The 23,224-nt window shown below is 41.8% G+C and overlaps 1 pseudogene; it reads left to right on the top strand.

Moving 5' to 3' along the window:
- The window catches only part of LOC113832717, a 111,468-nt pseudogene extending 88,975 nt beyond the window's left edge, over positions 1-22,493 (top strand).
- Positions 22,494-23,224: the final 731 nt, after the last annotated feature.

The raw sequence follows: 23,224 nt of genomic DNA, 5'->3' as shown, positions 1-23,224 counted from the left end.
TTGGTAAGAGTTGAAAGGAATGACATTAGACTTCCCAATAGCCATACATTAACCTCCAAGATAATGGCCACCACCACCTCCTCTAGTCAATCAAGAGTGAATTGTAGGCATTTCTGTTCAGGAATGACCATCTCAAAGAATTTATCTTTCATTTGTCTTTCAGGAACTTCCTAGAGTATATTTTCACAAAAATGGGGGGACGAACAGAAAGAAGACATGTGCTCTTGAGTCTGGGTCTCTAGTAAAAGTCAGAAGAAAGAAGCTTCGAGACAATGATGATGATGGGAAGACACTGGGCAAGGGGTCCACAGGTCATAGATGGACAGCCAAGAGTGTGCTTTAGGAAGACCATTGCCCATAAGAAATGGTCTTGGTGGTTTAGAGTATCTGACCACCAAAGAGATTGGACATCTAAGGGTGAATTAGTGACAAGTCTATTTTTAAAACTTGAGCCAGAGGGCTTAAGACATGGCTCAGTGAGTAAAGTGCTTGGCCTCTCAAGCATGAGGACCTGAATTCAGTTCCCAGAGCCCACATTCTAAAAGCCAGGCATGGTGGCACATTCTTGTAATCCCAGTAATATGGAAACAACTGGTAGATCCCTGGGGCTTTCTGGTAAACCAAGCTTAGCCTACTTGGTAAGCTCCAGGCCAGTGAGAGATCCTAGAACAGAAGCCAAGTCCAGCCCATTTGACACAGCAAGTTCCAGGCCAACCAAAGCTATAAAGTGAAATCTTGTATCTAAAAAAGAATGGAAGGAAAGAATGAAGGAAGGAGAAAAAGAAAATTGAAAAACAAAGGTGCAAGATCATGAAATGGCTTCTCACTGGGTAAAAGTGTTTCCTATGCAAGCCTGACAGCCTGAGTTCAATCCCTAGAACCCACAGTGGAAGGAGAGAACTCTCTCTCTCTCTCTCTCTCTCTCTCTCTCTCTCTCTCTCTCCCTCTCTCTCTCTCACACTTGCACACATACCATGCACATACATACTCTCACAATAATAAAGTTACACAAAACAACTAATTTAAATAACTAACAAAACAAGGTGGGTGGCTCCTGTGGAACAGCTGAGCTTGTCCTCTGGTCTCCACACACATGCACATACATCCATACACCCACACATGCATGCACCAAACATACATACACACATACATAATTTTTAAAAGCCAATAGTTAGATATGTAACTCAGTGGTAGAACATTAGTCTAGCACAAGTGGCCCTGGGTTCCATCCCCAGCATCACAAAGGAAGAGAAAAAGAAGGAAGGGATGGAGGGAGGGAGGAGGAAGGAATAAAAGAAGGAAAGAAAGAAATTTAGTTCAGAACTAAGCATGGTGACACACACTTGTGATCCACGCCTGGGCTATGGTGTGACCCTGTCTTAAAAGCAAAACCAAAAAATTTAGGCAAAGAAAGAAAGAAAGAGAGAGAGAGAGAGAGAGAGAGAGAGAGAGAGAGAGAGAGAGAGAGAGGAAAAAGAAAGAAGGAAAGAAAGAAAGAGAAAGAAGAGAGAGAGAAAGAAAGAGAGAGGGAGAAAGAAAGAACAAGCTATTATTCTAAAATTTTCAAGTCTTATTAAAAAGGTGGGTAAACTAGAGTGATATGGCTACAAGACAAGAAACAAGTATTGACCACACAAGAAGGTGCAAACAGCATGGAGGAATCTGCCTAGGGTTTCAGAGGGACTGTGGGCACCTTGACTTCTTCTAGCCTCCAGAACTGAGTTGTTTTAAGTCACACCCCTTGGGTTTCTTATTATAGCAGCCCTGGGAAACTCATACTTACTTTCTTCACTAATGCTGCTCATATTTTGAATTGCTCCTGGAGCAGCTGAACACTGGTGACATTTGATGGGTCCAATTGGTACTGGCCTCTCCCTTCTCTGCCGGCAGAGTCTTACCTCAGACATTGTCACACCACAGAGATCTGATGACAGTCTTTTGATGAAGGAAGTGTTCCCAGCCTGTGATTAGCACAGTCTATGCTATATGTAGCCACACACACCCATGATCCCAGTACCAGAGATGGAGGAAGGAGAATCAGGAATTCAAGGCCAGCCTCAATTACATAGAGAATTCAAACCCGGCCTGGCTACATGAGACCTTGTCTTGCTAAATAAGTAAATGCACTCTATATCATTGAGCACTGGAGCCCAGCCAATGAGAAAGGAGCTTTTACTTCATCCCTGGTTAATCCCAGTCCCTTTGTCCATAGTACTCCTTCAGATTGGTTCTCTCCATTTTCCTGGAGTCTAGAGTCTAAAGCTGTTGCTCTAGGGTTCACTCAGATCAACCCCTGTGTTGTCAACACAAGACCCCCATCCAACTCCTTTCCAACATGCAGCCCCTTCCCCCAGCAGACCTTTGTTTACCCTGTTCTCTTAGGAAGCAGGGTTGAAAGTGTTTTACTAAAAGTGCCCCAGGTAGTTCTGAGCTGCAAGGGCACTCTCTCTTGGAAGCTGTAACAAAGCACTGAATTTACCTGGGAACTGAGGCCTAAGTAGCCACTTGCCCCATGCATCTGAACTGCTGACTTCCACCTTCACACTCATCTTCACCTCCTGGCTCAGCCACCCACCAGCACTGTCACATCTTGGTCTTGTCAGCATGTCATTGCTCTGGCTTGTTCTGTCTCCAGGATCTCCTATTGGGAGGGACCTCTCCAAGGAGGAATGTCTACTCTCCCTCCCACTCACATCCCAGGAGCCTAATCTCCTCCCTGGCATCTGCTCCTTAACCCGCTCTCCTGCTCCCTTGGTACCTCCCTTTAAGAATGGTCATCAGCATCACTTCCCAATCAGAGTGGGAAAACTATGAGTTAAAAATATACAGTGTGAGTTCATCCTAATTGCATTTAAATTACAGTTCTAATGAGTTCAGCTTAGGGATTGTCTGTGTGTGCGATGTGACTAACACCATTTGTAAGTGAAAAGATTGAACACAGATATGAGAAAGTGTTGTTACTACTACAGCTGCCTGGTGGAGATTTGTACCACCAACTGCTCTGAAGAAGGGAGCTGAGTGCCCGATGTCTAGTGGAGGGGTTTAGGAAAATTTTGCTAAAGACCATATTCCCATGACAAACCTCTAGGTTTGTCACACAAATGGAAGTTTCCAGGGCAAGGGTGGACTCTAACAGTGAATAAGATCTTGTTCCAAAGAAAAGTATGGAAGTGAAGAGTATCCTCCCCCAGATGGAGTCTGGGGAGCAAGCAATGAGCAGGAACTGCATTTACTCCAGCTTTAAGGTAGTGGTTCTCAAACTTATTTTTTCAAGTAACAGAATTCTTTCTTCCAATCAAAAGAAAGGAAAGCAGAACTCTGATTACAGCTGAGGTCAGAGCTCTGAAGTCTCATCACTCAGACCCATTCATTCTGGGATGGATTACAAAGCTGCTTGCTAAAATGGTGGGGGGAGGGATGGTTGGGAAGCCCACGCCTGGGAAAATAATTCCTTCCAAAGTTACCATCTGCAGCCACCTTGCCTGTCCACCCGCTATGTATATTTATTGAAACATTTATGCTAAGCTACATGAATGTCTATGTGCTGTTGCAACATCTACTAAAGAACTGAACATAGACTATCTCCTTATTTGACTTTCCCCCTCTTGAAATTTGCATACTTCACACCTGTTGTTTTCTCTTAGCTTACATACCCAGACTCCCAAGTTTGGGAGTATCAGTTCACTCTCTGTGCTGTCTCTCTTCACCATTCATCCACTCAATCAGTATTTAGTAAACAATTACCAATTATGTATATATGTACACATGCAATGGGGAAATATTTGGATTGGGTATAATCTCATCCCTAAAATACATGTATTCTAATGAGGATATTACAGTATGATACAAATGAAAAACACAAGGCTAGAAGAACACCCAGGGCACCAGAGACCCCTCTTGGAAAGCATGTGCATTAGCCTACTACAGTGAGCCGAGGACACAGTCTGGAGAGAAGTCACTGATGTGAGTCTTTGAAATATGAATGAATTAAGCTAAAATCAAATGATTCAGTAGAGAGACTGGCAAAGTTCAGACTGTGGAAAACTTTGTGCTTTGCTCCTGTTGTACCAATCAGACATCTCTAAACAACAAAAGTATCATGGTTAACCTTAACTTGACATAATCTAGAAGTCACCTGGGTGATGGGCCTTTGGGAATGTCTGTTGTACTGGCTAGTTTTATAACAACTCAACACAAGTTAGAGTCATCATTTAGGAGGAAGTCTCAATTGAGAAAACGCCTCCATAAGAGTGGGCTGTAGCAATGGAGTACTACTCAGCAGAAAAAAACAATGGAATCTTGAAATTTGCAGGAAAATGGATGGAACTAGAGAAACCATTCTGAGCAAGGTAACCCAATCACAAAAAGACAAACATGATATGTACTCACTCATATGTGGATTTTAGACATAGAGTAAGGGATTACCAGCCTACAATCCACACTGCCAGAGAAACTAGTAAACAAGGAGGACCCTAAAAGAGACAAACATTGTCCCCTGGAGAAGGGGAAAGGGTCATGATCCCCTGAGCAAATTGAGAGCATGGGAAGAGGGGGGAGGGAGCTACGAGAATGAGAAGGGAAGAAGAGGAAGGATGCAGAGGTCATGAGGGAGCAGAAAGGTTGAGTCAGGTATAGATTAGAAGAAAGGATATGTGATAGGTAGGGCTTTAGTTGGGGGGTGGTAGGGGAGGAAGGGAGGGAGAAGGGAACTGGGATTGTAATGTAATTCAATCTTATTTGTAATTCAAATAAAAAAATAATTTTTAAAAAAAGAGTGGGCTGTAGGCAAGTCTGTAGGGTATTTTCTTAATTGGTGATTGATGTGGGAGGACTCAGAGTCAATAGTGGATGGTTCCATCCCTGGATTCTGTAAGAAAGCAGGCTGAGCAAGCCATGTGGAGCAAGCCAGTAAGCAGCACCCCTCCATGGCCTCTGCATCAGCTCCTGCCTCCAGGTTCCTGCCCTGCTTGAGTTCCTGTCCTGACTGCATTTGGTGATGAACTGTTATGTGGAACTGTGAGTGAAATAAGCCCTTTCCTTCCTTGGTTGCTTTGGCCATGGTGTTTCATCACAGCAATAGTAACCCTTACTAAGACATCTGTGAAGGATTATCTAAATTACATTAATTGCTGTGGGAAGACCCACCCACTGTGGGTGACACCATTTCCCTGGGCAGGATATCCATGAGAAAATGAGCAGAGCACTAATACGAATTCATACACTGCTCTCTGCTCTTGGTTGTAGATGTAATGTAACCAGCTCCCTCCAACTCCTGTTGCTGTGATTTCCTGCCACAATGGACTGTAGCCTGGAACTATAAGCCAAATAAAGCATTTTTTTTCCCTTAAGTTGCAGTGGTCTGAATGAGATGTCTTCCCATTGTCTTAGGCATTTGAATACTTGGTCTTCAGTTGGTGACACTGTTTTGGAAGGATTAGGAGGTGTGGCCTTATTGAAGGAAGTATGTCACTGGGAGCAGGCTCAGAGGTTTCAAAAGCCATGTACCATTCCCATTTCACTTTCTCTTCTTCCTACTTGAAGTTCCAATGTGAGTGAGCTCTCAGCTGTTTCTGCCTCACCATCTGCTGCCTGCTGCCATCATTTACGGCCATGATGGAATCTTATCCCTCTGGAACTATAAGTCCAAGTAACCTCTCTACTATAAGTTGCCTTGGTTATGTTGTCTTATAACAGCAACAGAAAAGTCACTAATAAAGTTGATTTTACCAGGGTATCTTATCATAGCAACAGGAAAAGGCACTTAGATATGAAGTGACATAGAGGAGTGCTAGGGTCAGACCCACTGCAGTAGAGTAGCGTGAGAGGGTGGTGAGTGGTTGAAGTGTTTCACACTGGTGGAACCACACAAATCTGCCATGTGCTAAAACTCACAGTACGGTATGTCTCAAAATTTTGCTATATGATCACTAAAACATTTAAGAATGAAATAGCTAAAACGATATAACTGCTTCTCAGAAATTATAATTCATAGGTTCCTGGTCCTGGGTCAACCATCCAACACATTGGTGGATGTTTTCATGCGCGGTCTTTTGCTTGGCTGCAGTTATTAGTCAATTTTCCAGAATATTTATTATGCCGTCAGGTTACAAAGTGTGGTCAATTCAGTGTGTCCACTCTATTAAAATTAGGACTTCAATGATATATCACAAAATTTAACTTCCACTTAGGTTGACAAATTTTATCTTTTAAGCTTTATATCACATTGCAAAACATTTTAAAATAAGCAGGTAAAGGAATAGTTATAAACCTTTAACATCTTCTATAATTATTATAGTTATTCATCAATAACTTTCAGTTGTAATATCTTATACTAAATATTTTTTGAGACATGGTCTCAAAATGTAGCCTTGGTTGTGCTAAAACTTGCTATGTAGACAAGGCTGGCCTTAGACTGATAGAGATCCACCTGCCTCTGCCTCCCAAGTAGTGGGATTAAGGGCATGCATCACCATGTCTGGGTCATGCTAAATGATTTATTTTATTATTTTATGTATATGAGTGTTTTTGTTTACATGCATGTCTGTATATCGCGTGTATGCCTGATACTCACAGAGGCTAGATTAGGATGTTGGATCCACTGGAATTGGAGCTATTAACAATTGTGAGCTGCTATGTGGGTGCTGGATCAACCTAGGTCTTCTGGAAAAGCTGCCAGTGCTCTTAACTGCCGAGCCATCGCTCCAGCACCAATAATTTTTAATGAATTTTTTTATTAATTTACTTTTAACATTCCAATCCCAATTCCCCCTCCCCCCTCTCCTCTCACTTCCCCAATATCTCCCATCTGCTCCTTGGAGAGGGTAAGGCCTCCCCTAGGAAGTCTACTAAGTCTGTCCCATCATCTCATTGAGGCAGGACCAAGGCACCTTTCCACCCCCACACCCCTGTGTCTAGGCTGGGCAAGGTATCTCTCCATATAGCATGCAGCCCCAATAATTTTAACAAACATGTTTGTATCTTTGAAAAAAGGTGGTTCCCTGCTCAGAAACACCTGAGGCCTGGGGACTGCACACAGCAACCAATAAGACACCACTGGAACCTAGGGACTTTATACCAGAAAGGCCTGAACATCCCAATGCAGTGAAGCATAAGAGAATGACTTTATAAACAACTTCATGAAAATGATAGAGGCCCTCAAAGAGGATATGAGAAAATCCCTTAAAGAAATGAAAGAAAAAAACAAGTCAAAAAATACAAGAAATCAACAAATCTCTTAAAGAAAGCCAAGAAAAAACAATCAGACAGATGAAGGAAACAGTTCAAGATCTGAAAACTGAAATAGAGACAATAAAGAAAACACAAACTGAGGGAATGCTGGAAATAGAAAAGCTGGGTAAACGATCAGGAGCTATAGATGCAAGCATAACCAACAGAATGCAAGAGACAGAAGAGAGAAACTCAGGCATTGAAGATACACTAGGAGAAATAGATTCATCGACCAAAGAAAATCTTAAGTCCAACAAATCCCTAACGCAAAATATCCAGGAAATATGGGACACCATAAAAAGGCCAACCCTAAGAATAATAGGTATAGAAGAAGGTGAAGAAACCCACCTCAAAGGTGCAGAAAACATATTCAAGAAAATCATAGAAGAAAACTTCCCAACCTAAAAAAATACATGCCAAGAAAGACATGCACAAGAAGCCTACAGAACACCAAATAGAGTGGACCACAAAAAAAGTCCCCTTGCCACATAATAATCAAAACTCCAAACATACAGAATAAAGAAAAAATATAAAGAGTAGCAAAGGAAAAAGGCCAAGTAACATATAAAGGCAAACCTATCAGAATTACACCTGACTTTTCCTTGGAAACTCTGAAAGCCAGAAGGGCCTGGATAGACATTCTACCAACACTAAGAGACCACAGATGCCAGCCCAGACTACTATATCTAGCAAAGATTTCAATCAATATAAATGGAGAAAACAATATATTCCATAACAAAACCAGATTTTATTATTTTATTTATTTATTTATTTATTTATTTATTTATTTATTTGGTTTTTCGAGACAGGGTTTCTCTGTGATTTTGGAGGCTGAGCTGGAACTAGCTCTTATAGACCTGGCTGGTCTCGAACTCACAGAGATCCACCTGCCTCTGCCTCCCGAGTTCTGGGATTAAAGGTATGCACCACCACCGCCCAGCTGACAAAACCAGATTTAAAAAATACATATCCACCAATCCAGCCCTACAGAAAGTTCTGGAAGGAAAACTCCAACCCAAGGAAGTTAACTACAACCAGAAAAACATAGGCAATAGATAATCTCACTTTACCAATAACCAAAAGAAAAAAGGGGTGAAAATCTACAAACAATTCTACCACCACCAACAAATCCAAAACAAACAAGAATAAACAATCAATGGTCATTAATATCCCTCAATATTAATGGTTTTAACTTACCTATAAAAAGACACAGGCTAGCAGAATGGATACAAAGACAGAATCTATCCTGTTACATACAAGAAACATACCTCAACTCCCAAGACAGACAGTAGTACCTCAGAGTTAAGGGTTGGGGAAAGATTTTCCAATCCAATGGATCCAAGAAACATGCAGGGATAGCAATAATATCTAACAAATTAGACTTTAAACTAAAATCAATCAAAAGAGAAGAAGGAGGTCATTTCATATTCATCACAGGAGAAATCCATCAAGATGAAGCCTCAATTCTGAACATCTATGCCCAAATATAAAGGCATTCACATTTGTAAAAGAAACATTACTCAAATCACACATAAAACCTCATACACTTATAGTGGGGAGACTTCAACACCCCACTCTGACTACTAGACAGGACCACCAGACAGAAACTTAACAAAGAAACAAAGGAACTAATAGAAGTTATGACCAAATAGGGTTTAACAGACATCTGTAGAACATTCCATCCAAACACAAAAGAATATTCTTCTCAGCGCCACATGGAACCCTCTCTAAAATGGACCACAAACTTGGCAACATAGCAAACCACAACAGGTAAAAATAAAATAAAATAAAATAACCCCCTGTATCTTTTCAGACCACCATGCTTTAAAGTTAGAATTCAACAACAACATAAATTGCAGAAAACCTTCAAATTCATGGAAATTGAATAATGTGCAATTGCACCATTCCTGGGTCAAGGAAGAAATAAAAAAGAAATTAAAGACTTCCTAGAATTCAGTAAGAATGAAGACACAACCTACCCAAACTTATGGGACTTATGAGTTGGTTCTTCTAGAAAATCAACAAGATAGACAAACCTTTATCCAAACTTACCAAACAACAAAGAGTGAACATGCAAATTAACAAAATTAGAAATGAAAAGGGGGACGTAACTATAGACACTGAGGAAATCCAGAGAATCATCAGGTCATACTTTGAAAACCTGTACTCCACAAAATTTGAAAATATAAAGGAAATGGACAATTTTCTGGATATATATCATTTATCAAAATTAAATCAAGAACAGATAAGCAATTTAAATAGACCTATGACTCCTAATGAAATAGAAGCAGTCATCAAAAGTCTCCCAATCAAAAAAAAAAAAAGCTGAGGGCCAGATGGCTTCAGTGAAGAATTCTACCAGAAATTCAAAGAACAGCTAATACCAATTCTCCTCAAAGTATTTCACACTATAAAAGCAGAAGGGTCATTGCCAAACTCCTTTTGTGCTGCTACAATTACCTTAGTACCCAAGCCACACAAAGACACAACTAAGAAAGAGAACTTCAGACCAATATCCCTCATGAACATTGATGCAAAAATACTCAATAAAATACTGGCAAATCAAATCCAAGAACATGTCAGAAAAATCATCCACCATGATCAAGTAGGCTTCATCCCAGGGATGTAAGGATGGTTCAACATACAAAAATCCATCAATGTAATCCACCATATAAACAAAGTGAGAAAGAAAAATCACATGATCATCTCACTAGATGCTGAAAAAGCCTTTGACAAAATCCAACACCCCTTCATGATAAAGGTCTTGGAGAGATCAGGGATAAAAGGAACATACCTCAACATAATAAGAGCAATATACAGCAAGCCAACAGCCAACATCAAACTAAATAGAAAGAAACTCAATGTGATTCCTCTAAAATCAGGAACAAGACAAGGCTGTCTACTCTCTCCATACCTCTTCAATATTGTCCTTGAAGTTCTAGCTAGAGCAATAAGACAACAAAAGGAGATCAAGGGGATACAAATTAGAAAAGAAGAAGTCAAACTTTCACCATTTGCAGATGATATGATAGTTTACATAAGTGGTCTGGAAAAACTCTACCAGGGAATTCTTACAGCTGAGAAACACCTTCAGCAAAGTGGCAGGATACAAGATTAACTCAAAAAAATCAGTAGCCCTACTACATAAGATGATAAACTTGCTGAGAAAAAAATCAGAGAAACATCACCCTTTACAATTGCCACAAACAACATAAAATACCTTGGGGTAATGCTAACCAAACAAGTGAAAGATCTGTATCGAAAGAACTTTGGGTCTTTAAAGAAAGAAATTAAAGAAGATACCAGAAAATGGAAGGATCTCCCATGCTCTTGGATAGGTAGGATCAACATAGTAAAAATGGCAATCTTGCCAAAAACAATCTACAGATTCAATGCAATCCCCATCAGAATACCAGCACAATTCTTCACAGACCTTGAAAGAACAATTCTCAACTTTATGTGGAAAAACAAAAGACCCAGGTTAGCCAAAACAACCCTGTACAATAAAGGAACTTCCGGAGGCATCACCATCCCTGACTTCAAGCTCTATTACAGAGCTATAGTCCTGAAAACAGCTTAGTATTGGCACAAAAATAGACAGGTAGACCAATGGAATTGAATTGAAAGTCCTGATATTAATCTACACATCTATGAACATCTGATTTTTGACAAAGAAGCTAAAACTATACAATGGAAAAAAGAAAGCATCTTCAACAAATGGTGGTGGCATAACTGGAGGCTGGCATGTAGAAGACTGCAGATAGATCCATATCTATTGCCATGAACAAAACTTAAGTCCAAATGGATCAAAGACCTCAACATAAATCCAGCCACACTGAACCTACTAGAAGAGAAGGTAGGTGGTACCCTCAGACAAATTGGTACAGGAGACTGCTTCCTGAACATAACACCAGTAGCACAGAACTGAGATCGACAATTAATAAATGGGACCTCCTGAAACTGAAAAGCTTTTGTAAGGCAAAGGACACACTCAACAAGACAAAACAGCAGCCACAGAATGGGAAAAGACATTCACCAACCCCACATCTGACAGAGGGATGATTTCCAAAATATACAAAGAACTCAAGAAGCTAGTCTCCAAAACACCAAACGATCCAATTAAAAATGGGGTACAGAATTAAATAGAGAATTCTCAATAGAGGAATCTGAAATGGCTGAAAGACACTTAGGAAAGTGCTCAACATCCTTATCCATCAGGGAAATGCAACTCAAAACAACTCTGAGATACCATCTTACTCCTGTCAGAATGGCTAAAATAAAAAACACCAATGATAGTTTATGCCGGAGAGGATGTGGAGAAAGGGCAACACTTCCTCACTGCTGGTGGGAGTGCCAACTCATACAACCACTTTGGAAATCAGTATAGTGGTTCCTCAGGAAAATGGGAATGAGTCTACCAGACGATCCAGCAATTCCACTCTTTGCATATACCCAAAAGATGCACATTCATACAACAAGGGCATCTGTTCAACAATGTTCATAGCAGCATTATTTGTAATAGCCAGAAACTGGAAGCAACCTAGATGCCCCTCAACTGAAGAATGGATGAAGAAAATATGGTACATTTACACAATGGAGTACTACTCAGAGGGAAAAAAAATGGAATCTTGAAATCTGCAGGAAAAATGGATGGAACTAGAAGAAACCATCCTGAGTGAGGTAACCCAGTCACAAAAACGGTATGTACTCACTCATATATGGATTTTAGACATAGAGCAAAGGATTACCAGCCTACAATCCACACCTCCAGAAAAGCTAGGAAACAAGGAGAACCCTACGAGAGACACACATGGTCCCCCAGAGAAGGGGACAAGATCTCCTAAGCTAATTGGGAGCATGGGGGAGGGGAGAGGGAGTTAGGAGGAAGAGAAGAGGAGAAGAGGAGGGGAGAGGAGGACATGAGAGAGCAGGAAGATCGAGTCAGGGGAAGAATAGATGAGAGTAAGAAAAGAGACACCATAATAGAGGGAGCCATTATAGGTTTAAAGAAAAATCTTGCACTAGGGAAATGTCCAAAGATCTACAAGGTCGGCCCCAACTAACAATCTAAGCAATAGTTGAGAGGCTACCTTAAATGCCCTTCTCCGATAATGAGATTGATGACTACCTTATATGCCATCCTAGAGCCTTCATCCAGTAGCTGATGGAAGTAGAAGCAGACACCCACAGCTAAACACTGAGCTGAACCCTGGAACCCAGTTGTAGAGAGGGAGAAGTGATGAGCAAAGGGGTCAAGACCAGGCTGGAGAAACACACAGAAACAGCTGACCTGAACAAGGGGGAGCTCATGGACCCCAGACTGATAGCTGGGAAACCAGCATAGGATTGTTCCAGACCCCCTGAATGAGAATGTCAGTTTGGAGGTCTGGTTAATCTATGGGGCCTCTAGTAGTGGATCAATATTTATCCCTATTACATGAATGGACTTTGGGAACTCATTCCACATAGAGGGATACTGTCTCAGCCTATACACACGGGGGAGGGTCTAGGCCCTGCTCCGAATGATATGACAGACTTTGAAAATCCCTCATGGAAGGCCTCATCCTCCCTAGGGAACAGAAAGGGAATGGGATGGGGGTTGGTGGGGGGTAGGGGAGGAGGGGAGGGTGAGGGAACTGGGGTTGACTTGTAAATGAAGCTCATTTCTAATTTAAATTTAAAAAGGAAAAAATTTTAAAAAGAAAAAAAATAATTATATCTTGGTTTTGATTTATTTTAAAATTTATTTATTTTATATTTTATTTTATTTTAAATTTTGATTTATTTTTTAAATTACTTTATTCATTTTTTGAGACAGGGTCTTACATAACCGAGGCTGGCCCATGTCAGTCTTCCTTTACCAGCTTTCTGAATGCTTGGATTGCAGGTATGTGCCACACACACACATGTAGGAAGCCGGTTCCTGCATTATAATGCTGCCTGAAGACACCAAGGTGTGAATTACTTCACAGGCGCTGGGTAATCTCCATTCCTTTGATCTCTGCCTATCCCGTGGCTCATTCTTGCCTGAGGAGCTGAAGCCATTCATAGGGTAATACGTCCCAGGCGGCTGGTCAGCCTTTTATATAGGGATGGTTTTCTTCGTTCAATGTCTCTGCTTAGTCTCTGCTCAGTCTCTGCTCAGTCTCTGCTCAGTCTAATGCATTAAAGCTTGTCTGCAGAAGGATCCGAGTGTCCTGCGTGTGTTTCTTGCTGGCGAGGAATACAGAGCGGGCGCGGGACACACACACATCCTGCCTAATTGGATTTCTTAATGTCAGCAAGATAACATCTGCAACAGTATACAAAATATGAAGTGTCCAGATCTCATTATTTGTAGCAGCTACTTTCCATGAAGCCACTGAGAACACTGGATGAGCAGATGCTGAACCATTGCTCCTTGGGGAAATCATAGTGTAGCTTCCTGCAAACCTCTAGTCACAGCATTTTCTTTAACTGATCAATACAGAACCTTTTTATATTTGTGTTTATATTGAGATGCCAATTTATGTTATATTACTGATTCATTAGCATAAGCCATGGCCAATGGTACTATGTAATTCATGCCCAAATGAATTTTCCCACATTTTTTTTATAAGGCAGATTATAAACCTTGTGAACACTATTGGGGATATGCTGAATGGTAAAACTATTCTTTCTCAGGACTGGAGAGATGGCCCAGAGGTTAAGAGCACCAACTGCTCTTCCAAGGGTCCTGAGTTCAATTCCCAGCAACCACATGGTGGCTCACAACCATCCGTTATGATATCTTGTGCCCTCCTCTGGTGTGCAGATATACATAATAAATAAATAAAATCTTTTTAAAAAACCTACTCTTTCTCTTCCAAAACCCCACAAAATATGGAAAACATGGCACTAAATGAACCACAAGAAAGGATATTATTCACAGAAGAGCGAAAACTCAAAAGACATAGTGTCTCCATGTCAGAACTCAGAGGGCACAGTGTACCTGGAGGGACTCAGAGCTTTCTGTCTCTGTATACCCACAAAGACCCTGGAGGCACTATAAGCTTCTGTTTGTTTAGCAGTACTAGGGCTCAAACCCAGGGTTCTGTACATGCTAGGCCAGCACGCTAGTGCTTAGTTGCACAGCCCCCTAGATTCACAAGTATTAATTTTAAAGTTATGAGTAGGTTTTAGCGAATAGAAATATTTGCTGATCTAGAACCCACAAAGAACAACACAACTGTACCTGAGAATGAACCTAGCTAAAGATATGCAATGTTTCTGTACGGACAGAGATGCTATAAAACACTACAGAATAAGTAGAGAGATAAACCAAGGCCTAATAGCCCAAGACCCACATCATAGAGAGAACCTTCCATGTGTGCACAGTGACATATATGCACATTATATATATATATATATATATACAAAATGAATAAATAAATAAATAAAATTTAATTAAAAATTAATCAAAATAGTCGTGTACTTGACTGGATGACTCAGTATCATAAAAATATCCATTGTCCCCAGAATAACCCAGTTACAAGAAGAATTCCAAAGGCCCGGTGTACAGCTCAGTAGAAGAGTGCTTGGCTACCACACACTAGTTCCTGGGTTCAATCCCCAGCACCAAGAGGGAGAAAAATGTCATACAATTTGTGTGTGTGTGTGTGTGTGTGTGTGTGTGTGTGTGTGTGTGTGTGTGTGTACACTCACCTGTATGGGTACATGAGAAGGCCAGAGGTTGACATTGGGATGTCTTCCATTGATCAGTTTTCTACCTTACTTTTTGGAGACAAGGTCTCTTGCTGAACCTGAAATTTGTGGTTTCCTAGACAGGCTGAGTGACTACTGAGCCTCCAGAATTTGCCCATCTCTGCCTGCCATTGATGGGGCTACAGGCACATACTGTAGCAGGCTTTCTTTTGAGACACCATCCAGCTCCCAAATCATGACATGGAGACTTATTATGAATGCTCAGCCTTAGCTTAGGCTTGTCCCACCAGCTCTTATAATTTAATTTAACCTGTTTCTCTTTATCTACATTTTGCCTCAGAGCTTTTTACCTTTCTTTTATTCTACATGTCCTACTTGGTGTCTAGCTGGCTGGCAGCTACCTGGCAGGCCCTGGGTGTCTCCCTTTCTTTCTCCTTTGTTGTACCTGTTCTCTTCTCTTGTTCTCTTCTCTCCTCCTATTCTCTTTGTCTGCCAGTCCTGCCTATCTCTCTACTGTCTAGCTATTGGCTGTTCAGTGGTTTTTTGGGTTTTTTTTTTTTTTTTTTTTTTTTGTAGACCAATCAGATGCCTTAGGCAGGCAAGGCAACACACCATTACATCATCAGACAAATGCAGCATAAACAAATGTAGCACACCTTTATACAGCTAAAGTAATATCCCACAATATGAACAAAACACATCTTTACACAGTTAAAGTAATATTCCACAACAATGCAGCTGTCATGCTTGGCTTTTACATGGATGTTGGGAATCAAACTCAAGTCCTCAAGCACAAGTAAGTACCTTGCCCATTGAGTCATCTCCCCAGCCCAGTTATGTATTTAGCTTTTAGGTGTGGCACCAAATGCTTGCAACCCCAGCATTCCAGAGGCAGAAGCAGGAGGGTAAGAGTCGGAGGTTTAGTTTGGGCTACATAGCAAGACCCTGCCTCAAAAAAACAAGACAAGCAAATAAAAAAACAAACCAAAAACTAGAAAAAGAATAGCTATGGCTCAGTAGTTCTGCATTTTCATGTCATGCATAAAGCCTTGGGTTCCACCCCCAGTGCCTTCACATGCCTTCGTCCAGCCACCCACATAAAAGTGAGAAATCCCAGTAGCTTTCAAAAATGTTTTAGTGTTTGTTTTCTGAAATGTGCTCTCTCTCTCTCTCTCTCTCTCTCCTCTCTCTCTCTCTCTCTCTCTCTCTCTGTGTGTGTGTGTGCGCGCGCGCGCGCGCGCGCACGCGTGCGCTTCTCTCACTCTCTCTCTCACACACACACAAATAGATGGGGTGGGGAAATAGAGAACTATGGGTCAAAGTGTACAATGTGTAATTTAGATGCTAAAGTTGGGCATGGAGGTGCATGGCTATAATCCCAGTATTCATGAGGCTAAGCAGAGAGATCTCAAGTTGGAGACCAGCCTGGCTTATTTGTATAGTGAGTTCCAGGCCAAACCGCACTGCACAGCATGGCCTTGTCTCATAATGAAAAAAGAAAAAATCCTGGAGGTCTAGTGGTGACATAGCTGACTCAACTATTTATACCTGAAATCTGCTAGGGTTCTGAGCATCCCCACACACAAGCCACCTATGTGAGGGGATGGCCACATTTAGTTTGATTGTGGTAATCTCTCCAGGGTGGGGACATATATCAAAACACCAAGTTATACACCCTAGAGAGGTACAATTTTCATTTGTTGGCTGTATTTCAACAAAGGCGGGAAAAAAAATGGATGTGGAAATGCAAAGTGCTAAGAATAACCAAGACTGTGAAGATTAACCCGAGAGAACTTGATCTTCCAGTCAGGGTTGGCCCCCGGCTGGTGAATCACCAAAGAGTAGAACTTAGCCAGCAAGACACGAGTGCACATGGATAGCATCCCTTAAGACCAAGGGGGTGCACACAATTTTGGTTGTTGTTGTTTTTAAAGGTACTTTGTTGAGTGTCTAAGTGAGAATAAAAATGAACCCTTACTTCTTCTCATCATTAGCAAAAGTCATTCTATGTGAGCTTCAGTTCTAATGTGAACAGCAAGAGGACCCCCAAAGGACTAATACCAAGGGAAGAAGCTGAAAGCTGTATGTGAGGGGGGCTGGAGCCTGAAGCCTCTGGCAAACTAGCAAGTGCTCTGCTGCTAAGTTTCATCAACATCCAGGGGTTCTAACATTGAATTCAGAATGACTTATGACTGAGCAGAAAGTTATTCCCTCACTATCATGGCTTGGGTGTGTAATGTCCCCCATGTCTGCTCTCCAGCTGGGGTGTTATTTTGGATGGTGCTGAAAAATCTCAGGAGGTAGTGGTCTAGCTGTGGTAAGAGGTCTCCTGGGGTGTGTGCCTAAGTCCCCATTCCTTTACCGTTCCTCTTGTTTTGTGTGTCCCATCTCCCATGAAGTGAATGCCAAATGTCAAGATGTTCTGCCCAAGCACATGGGGCCTAGTGACCTTGAGCTAAAACAAATAGTTCCCTCCTTTCTTTGGGGGCATTTTGGTCACTGATTTGCAGACGTAGGCAATACACTCACGATTCTAGACGTTGGACATCCAAGAGCAAGATGTGGGCAGAACTGGTTTTTCTGGAGGCCTGTGCCTGGTTTGCAGATGCCCACATCCCCGTGTCCTCACGTGATCCTTCCGAAGAGTGTGCCCTGGGCTTCTCTGTAATTCCTGATCTTACGAAGACACATTTAGATTAAAGTTCATCCCTACAACACCATTTCAATGTCATCTCCCATTGCAAGCCCTGTCTCTAAAGGCACTGTATGACTTTAATCACAAATTTGGAGGGATACCACTCAGCCCATAACACCATACCCTCTATATCTCCCAAATTCATATTCTTCTCACATGCTAAATATACTTACCCCATTCCAACTGGTCCAAAGTTTTACCTTTCCCAGAACCACTCCAAGTCCTGTGTCAGCACACTATCATGTCAATCAGGTATTGGTGGTCCCAGGGAGAAAGAAATCCTTTCTGTGGCTGTGAACCTGCAAGAACAAGTTTGTTATGTGTGTTCCAAAAGACCATGATGGGGCAGGCAAGGGGTGGACATCCCCATTCCAAGAGAGAGAGAGCTCAGAATAGAGAGAGAAGTGAAGCTTTGCACTGGAGCAGAAGCCTCACCTTTGGGGCCCACTAAGTGGCAGGATAGGGTACCCCTTTGCCCAGGGTAGCATCCACCTCAGAAGCCTGCAGGCATTTGAATCATATGGTTTATACATTTTTTTTATGCTGGAAGGATCTACTGGACAAAGAGTTCCAAGCAGTTTTGGAACCTGTGTGTTGTTAGGGATTAGGCTCGTGTATGCTAAGAGGTGAAAGGCCAGCCTTGCCCGGAGCAGTGCCAGGGTGGGAATCACAGCCATTTCCTCACTTCTAGCTTCAAGAGAAACAATTCTTTATTATGAAAAGATCAACTAGCCAGAGCTGGAATGTAGCTGAGCTGTGGGGTGCTAAGCTCCTGGGTTTGATCCTCAACACCACAATTAAAGAAATAAAATTTAAAATTACTCTACATTTGGAAGAAAAATGGAGCTTGACTTCTAACTCATGCTGTGCACAGCAACAGCCTCCAGATGTGCCAATTGATCTACACATATAATCCAAACCATAAAAATCAAACGATGAAATTACTAGTAAAAAAAAAAAGGTTTTCTAACTTTGAAGTTGTAAGTAGAGTCATTAGTTTGACACCAGAATCAATTTTTTGCAAAGAAAAACAGAATTTTTTATTTATTAGAGTTATAGATTTGTGGGAGCCTATAAACTCAGCATATAAATTCAAGATACACTTGAGTCAAAGTTAAATATTGTACTACACACACACATACACACACACACACACACACACACACATACACACAGGTTCATATAAAGAGTTTTCACCAATTAAAAATAAAAGCAAAAATCAAAAAGTAATAAAAGACATGAATATACAATACAAATGGCCCCTCAATCCTTGCAATATGTCAATCTCATTAAAATTTAAAAACTTCAGCTGAAAAATGAAATATTGCCTTCTAGACAGACTGGTGGTGCATGTCGCCACCACAACTTTTTTTTTTGGTGGGGGCAATATATATATTATATATATATATATATATATATATATATATATATATATATATGGTTTCACTGTGTAGCCCTGGCTGTTCTGGAACTCACTCTGCAGACCAGGCTGGCCTCAAACTCACAGAGATCCACCTGTCTCTGTCTCCTGAGTGTTGACAGCAGTACACAACTTTAATCCAAGCACACAGACAGCAGGAGCCCTGGGGACTAGCCTGGGCTACAGAATAAGACACTGTCACAGAAACAGCAAAAAATAAGTACATAAATAATCAACAATCTCTCTGCTTCTAGTGCCTGTGGCGGTTTAATGAGAATGGTCCCCATAGGCTCATATAGTAGAATGTTTAGTCAGCAGGAAGAGGAACTATTTGAGAAGGATTAAGAGATGTGGCCTTTGTTGGAGGAGGTGTGCACTGGGGGTGGGCTTGGAGGTTTCAAAAAGCTCAAACCAGGTTGAGCGTCTCTCTATTCCTGCTGCCTGTAGATCAAGATGTAGACCTCTCAGCTACGTCTCCAGCACCATGTCTGCCTGCCCACCGCCATGTTCCCCGCCATGATAATAATGGACTAAGCCTCTATCTAAAACTGCAAGCCAGCCCCAATTAAATTCTGTAAGATAATGAGAATAACCCAGTCTGTTATCCAGTCAGTTAGAGCAAGGGCAGTGTGTGAAATCCACTCCCAAGCATTTACAGTCACACACGCACATAAGCACAGACGTCATGGAAGAACAGAGTTGAACTGAACAGTGCAGATGGCAAGTAAGTGCAGTACCTTTGGGAGGTTGACATGTAAAGACATTAATATAGCATAACATAACAATTGTTATATAAATAACAGATTGTTTAGTGTTTTAAAAGTATTACTCTGCCTGCGCATGGTGGCACACATCTTTAATCCCAGCATGCAGAAGGCAAAGGCAGGAGAATCTCTATGAGTCTGAGACCAGCATGGTCTACACATAGAGTTCCAAGCCAGCCAGGAATACATAGTAAGACTCTGCCTCAAAAAAGCATGTATGTTGGGGAAGGGCCCAGGCCTGGCCCAGGAGGATGTGGTAGACTTTGGGGAGCCCCTTTTGAGGGCCTTACCCTGCCTGGGGAGTGGAGGGGGGATGGGTAGGGGCAGGTGGGATGTTGGGGGGAGGGGAGGGAGAGGGAGAAGGGATTGACATGTGAAGCAAGCTTGTTCCTAATTTGAACTAATGAAAGAATAAAATAAAAAATAAAAAGTATGTATTATGTATTCTCTCTCTCTCTCTCTCTCTCTCTCTCTCTCTCTCTCTCTGTATGTGTGTGTGTGTGTATGCATACAACACACTGACATTTATGCACAGGTCAGCGGATAACACAAGGTTCTTCCCTAACACGTGGACCCCAGAGATTAAATTCAGCTTTTCAAACTTGGTGGCTGAGCCATCTCTCCAGACAGAATGCCTGGTTTTTATTATAATGTGCATCTATTATTTCTGCCATGGAATTATTTCTAAGTCAAGAAATATAAATGGCAACGTCCATGTTTCCCATTTGTTTTAGAATTTAGAGGAGGGTTGAGTGCAGCCGTAGAACATTTACTTAGCTGTAGGAAGTGTTACACTTACATGAGACTGAGTTCTTCCCCGGTATCACAACGGGGGGGGGGGGGGGGGCGCAGAGTTTTAAATGAGAGGAAGTAGTAACATTGGTAGAGTATTAGAACCATCCAGAAGAGTCTATGAGGAGTACAGTGAAGCCAGCTGCCTGTGGTCAGACAGAGCAGATTCACTATTGCAGGCCCTGAGTTACAAACATGTACCAAATGCAGCTGATGGGAAGCAAGACTGAGTGTGTTTATTTAATTAATTAAATACTTTTTGTTTACTGTTATTTTGTTGTTTTTTTTTTTTTTTTGAGACAGGATCTCTCTACACAGCCCTGGCTGTCCTGGAGCTTGCTATGTAGACCAGGCTATCCTAGAATTCACAAAGATCCTCCTGCATCTGCCTCCATAGTGCTGGGATTAAAGGTGAGCTACATTGTGTCTGGCTATTGCCCTTTTTTTTTTTTTTTGACAAGGTCTTATGTAGCCCAGGTTAGCCCCAAGCTCATCATCTTCCTACTTCAGCTTCCCCAGCACTGGGATGAGAGGTGTGGCACCAAAAATAAGGAAGCTGGACCAGTAAGTCAAAATATTGTTTTCAGCTGAAACCACACAGCAAAGGGTTGTAAAGGGATAAGGAAGAAGGGGAGAAAGGAGGAAAATAGAGAGGAGGAGAGTGAAGCTGCATTTAGTGTCACACATGGGACGGGGGCAATCTCAAACGTCCTCATCATGGAAGGGGTCAAATGTTTGAGGGGATAGATGAGTTGGATGGCTTGACTTGGTCATCCCACTTTGGATTCAAATCATAGCAGTGCTTTGTACCCCATTAATATACACAGCTATAACCTGTCACTATCTAACATGTGTGTTATTCTTTTGTTTAAAAAGAAGAAAAGAGAAATGCTGAGACATACATATTGACTATAAGTTTATTATAAGGCCCGGCAGAATGGGGAGACTAAGAAGAGGAACAGGGGTAAATGGCTGACCGCCATGGCCGGTCGCCATAGACAGACAGAGCAGGGAAACAGAGAGAGGGGAACAGAGCGCACACAGAGCTGGACAGAGGAACAGAGAGCATAAATGGGCAGGGGCCTATCTTTAAAGGGGTCCTCTGCACCTGCGTGCAGACTTAGTTCCCATGGAACCTTGGGCTGACCAGGGTAATGCCTGTTTCACCAGGTAACAGGGGCAGGCCAGCATAATGCCTGAACCTTTCAATGTGGATTAAAGATGCCAATCTGAGAAGATTCAGACCTCGTCTTTCAGAAACAGCACACACCCACGGGTTCTCTGTTTTAAATTAGGACGAAATAATACTTAAGGCAGAGGCTCTATAATGATTTCTCCACAAAAACCTACAGTGGCAATAAATAACAGAGATAAGCCAGGTATGGTGGCATAGGACTGTAATCCCAGTGCTCAGAAGGTAGAGCCCAAGGATCAGGAATTCAAGGACAGGCTTCGCTACACGAGACTCTGGCTTTTCCAGAGGCAGAATCTCCAGTACAATCCAAGATTCAGCCTCACCCAGACCCTCTGCTGAGGCTGAGCAAGACATTGCTGCTAGAGGTATAATAGACATTAGCATTACTATACAAGAGGTGGTGAAGACCGCCCTCATCCACAATGGCCTAGCATGAAACTGTCAACACTGTAGACAAAGCTCCAGGCCCATCTTTGTGTGTTGGCATCCAATTGTGAGGAGCCTATGTATATCAAGCTGGTGAAGGCCTTTTACAATGAGCACTCAATATCAACCTAATAAAGTGTGATGACAATAAGAAACTGGGAGAAAAGGAAGGCCTCTGTAAAATTGATCAAGAGGGGAAACCAACCAGTAAAGTGGTTGTTAGCAGTTGTGTGGTGGCTAAGAATCTCAGGAAAGAATGTCATTGAAGAGCACTTCAAATGCAGTAAATAAACAAATAAAAGATTTGGCTCATTCAAAAACAAGAAAAAACAAAGGATCTGGGGAGGTGGCTCAGTTGACAATTGGCTTGTCACACTAGCATGAAGCTCTGGGTTTGGATTCTCAGCACCTACACACATCAAAGCTATGTGTACCCCCACAGTCCCTACACTGGGGAGACAGAGCTTAGCTAAATCAGTGAAATCCAGAGTCAGCGAGAGACCCTGTCTCAAAAAATAAGGTAAATGGTTTCTGGGGAGCAACACTTGAAGCTGACATCTGGCTTCCATACACATGTGCACATGTGTTCAAACACCAGAGTTCCAAGAGCAGGTTGTTCTTTCTCAAAAAGGCAAACTGATCAAGACAGTTGCAGGAAGAAAATGAAAGAGAAACTACCTGGTGAATTAAACAAAACACTAGAAATGCAAACTTGACATTGGCTGTTGCATCACCACCTCGAACAAAGAAGGAACCAGGAAGGAAGCAAACCAGTTCTTTGTGATGTTCATAATGAAAACAGCTGGGTCAAAATACACTGATGTTTAAACACTGAGAAAACAGCCAGCTGCGATTGCCTGCAGTCTAACTCAGAACAGTGTCTCTCAGCTGTGTGAGAGAGCTGCTCGGGAGCGTCTAAACCCACACTTAGGTCCTGTCCACTATGGTCTATTAAATCAAAATCTAGAACAAAGGTTTCAAGTTCAAGACAGAAACTACTCAAACAAAGGAAGAAAGAATGG

The sequence above is a fragment of the Cricetulus griseus genome (genome assembly GCF_003668045.3).
Source record: "Cricetulus griseus strain 17A/GY chromosome 1 unlocalized genomic scaffold, alternate assembly CriGri-PICRH-1.0 chr1_1, whole genome shotgun sequence".
Taxonomy (NCBI): Eukaryota; Metazoa; Chordata; class Mammalia; order Rodentia; family Cricetidae; genus Cricetulus; species Cricetulus griseus.
The sequence above is the reverse complement of the archived record's forward strand: the minus strand, read 5'-3'. Positions and strand labels throughout refer to the sequence as shown.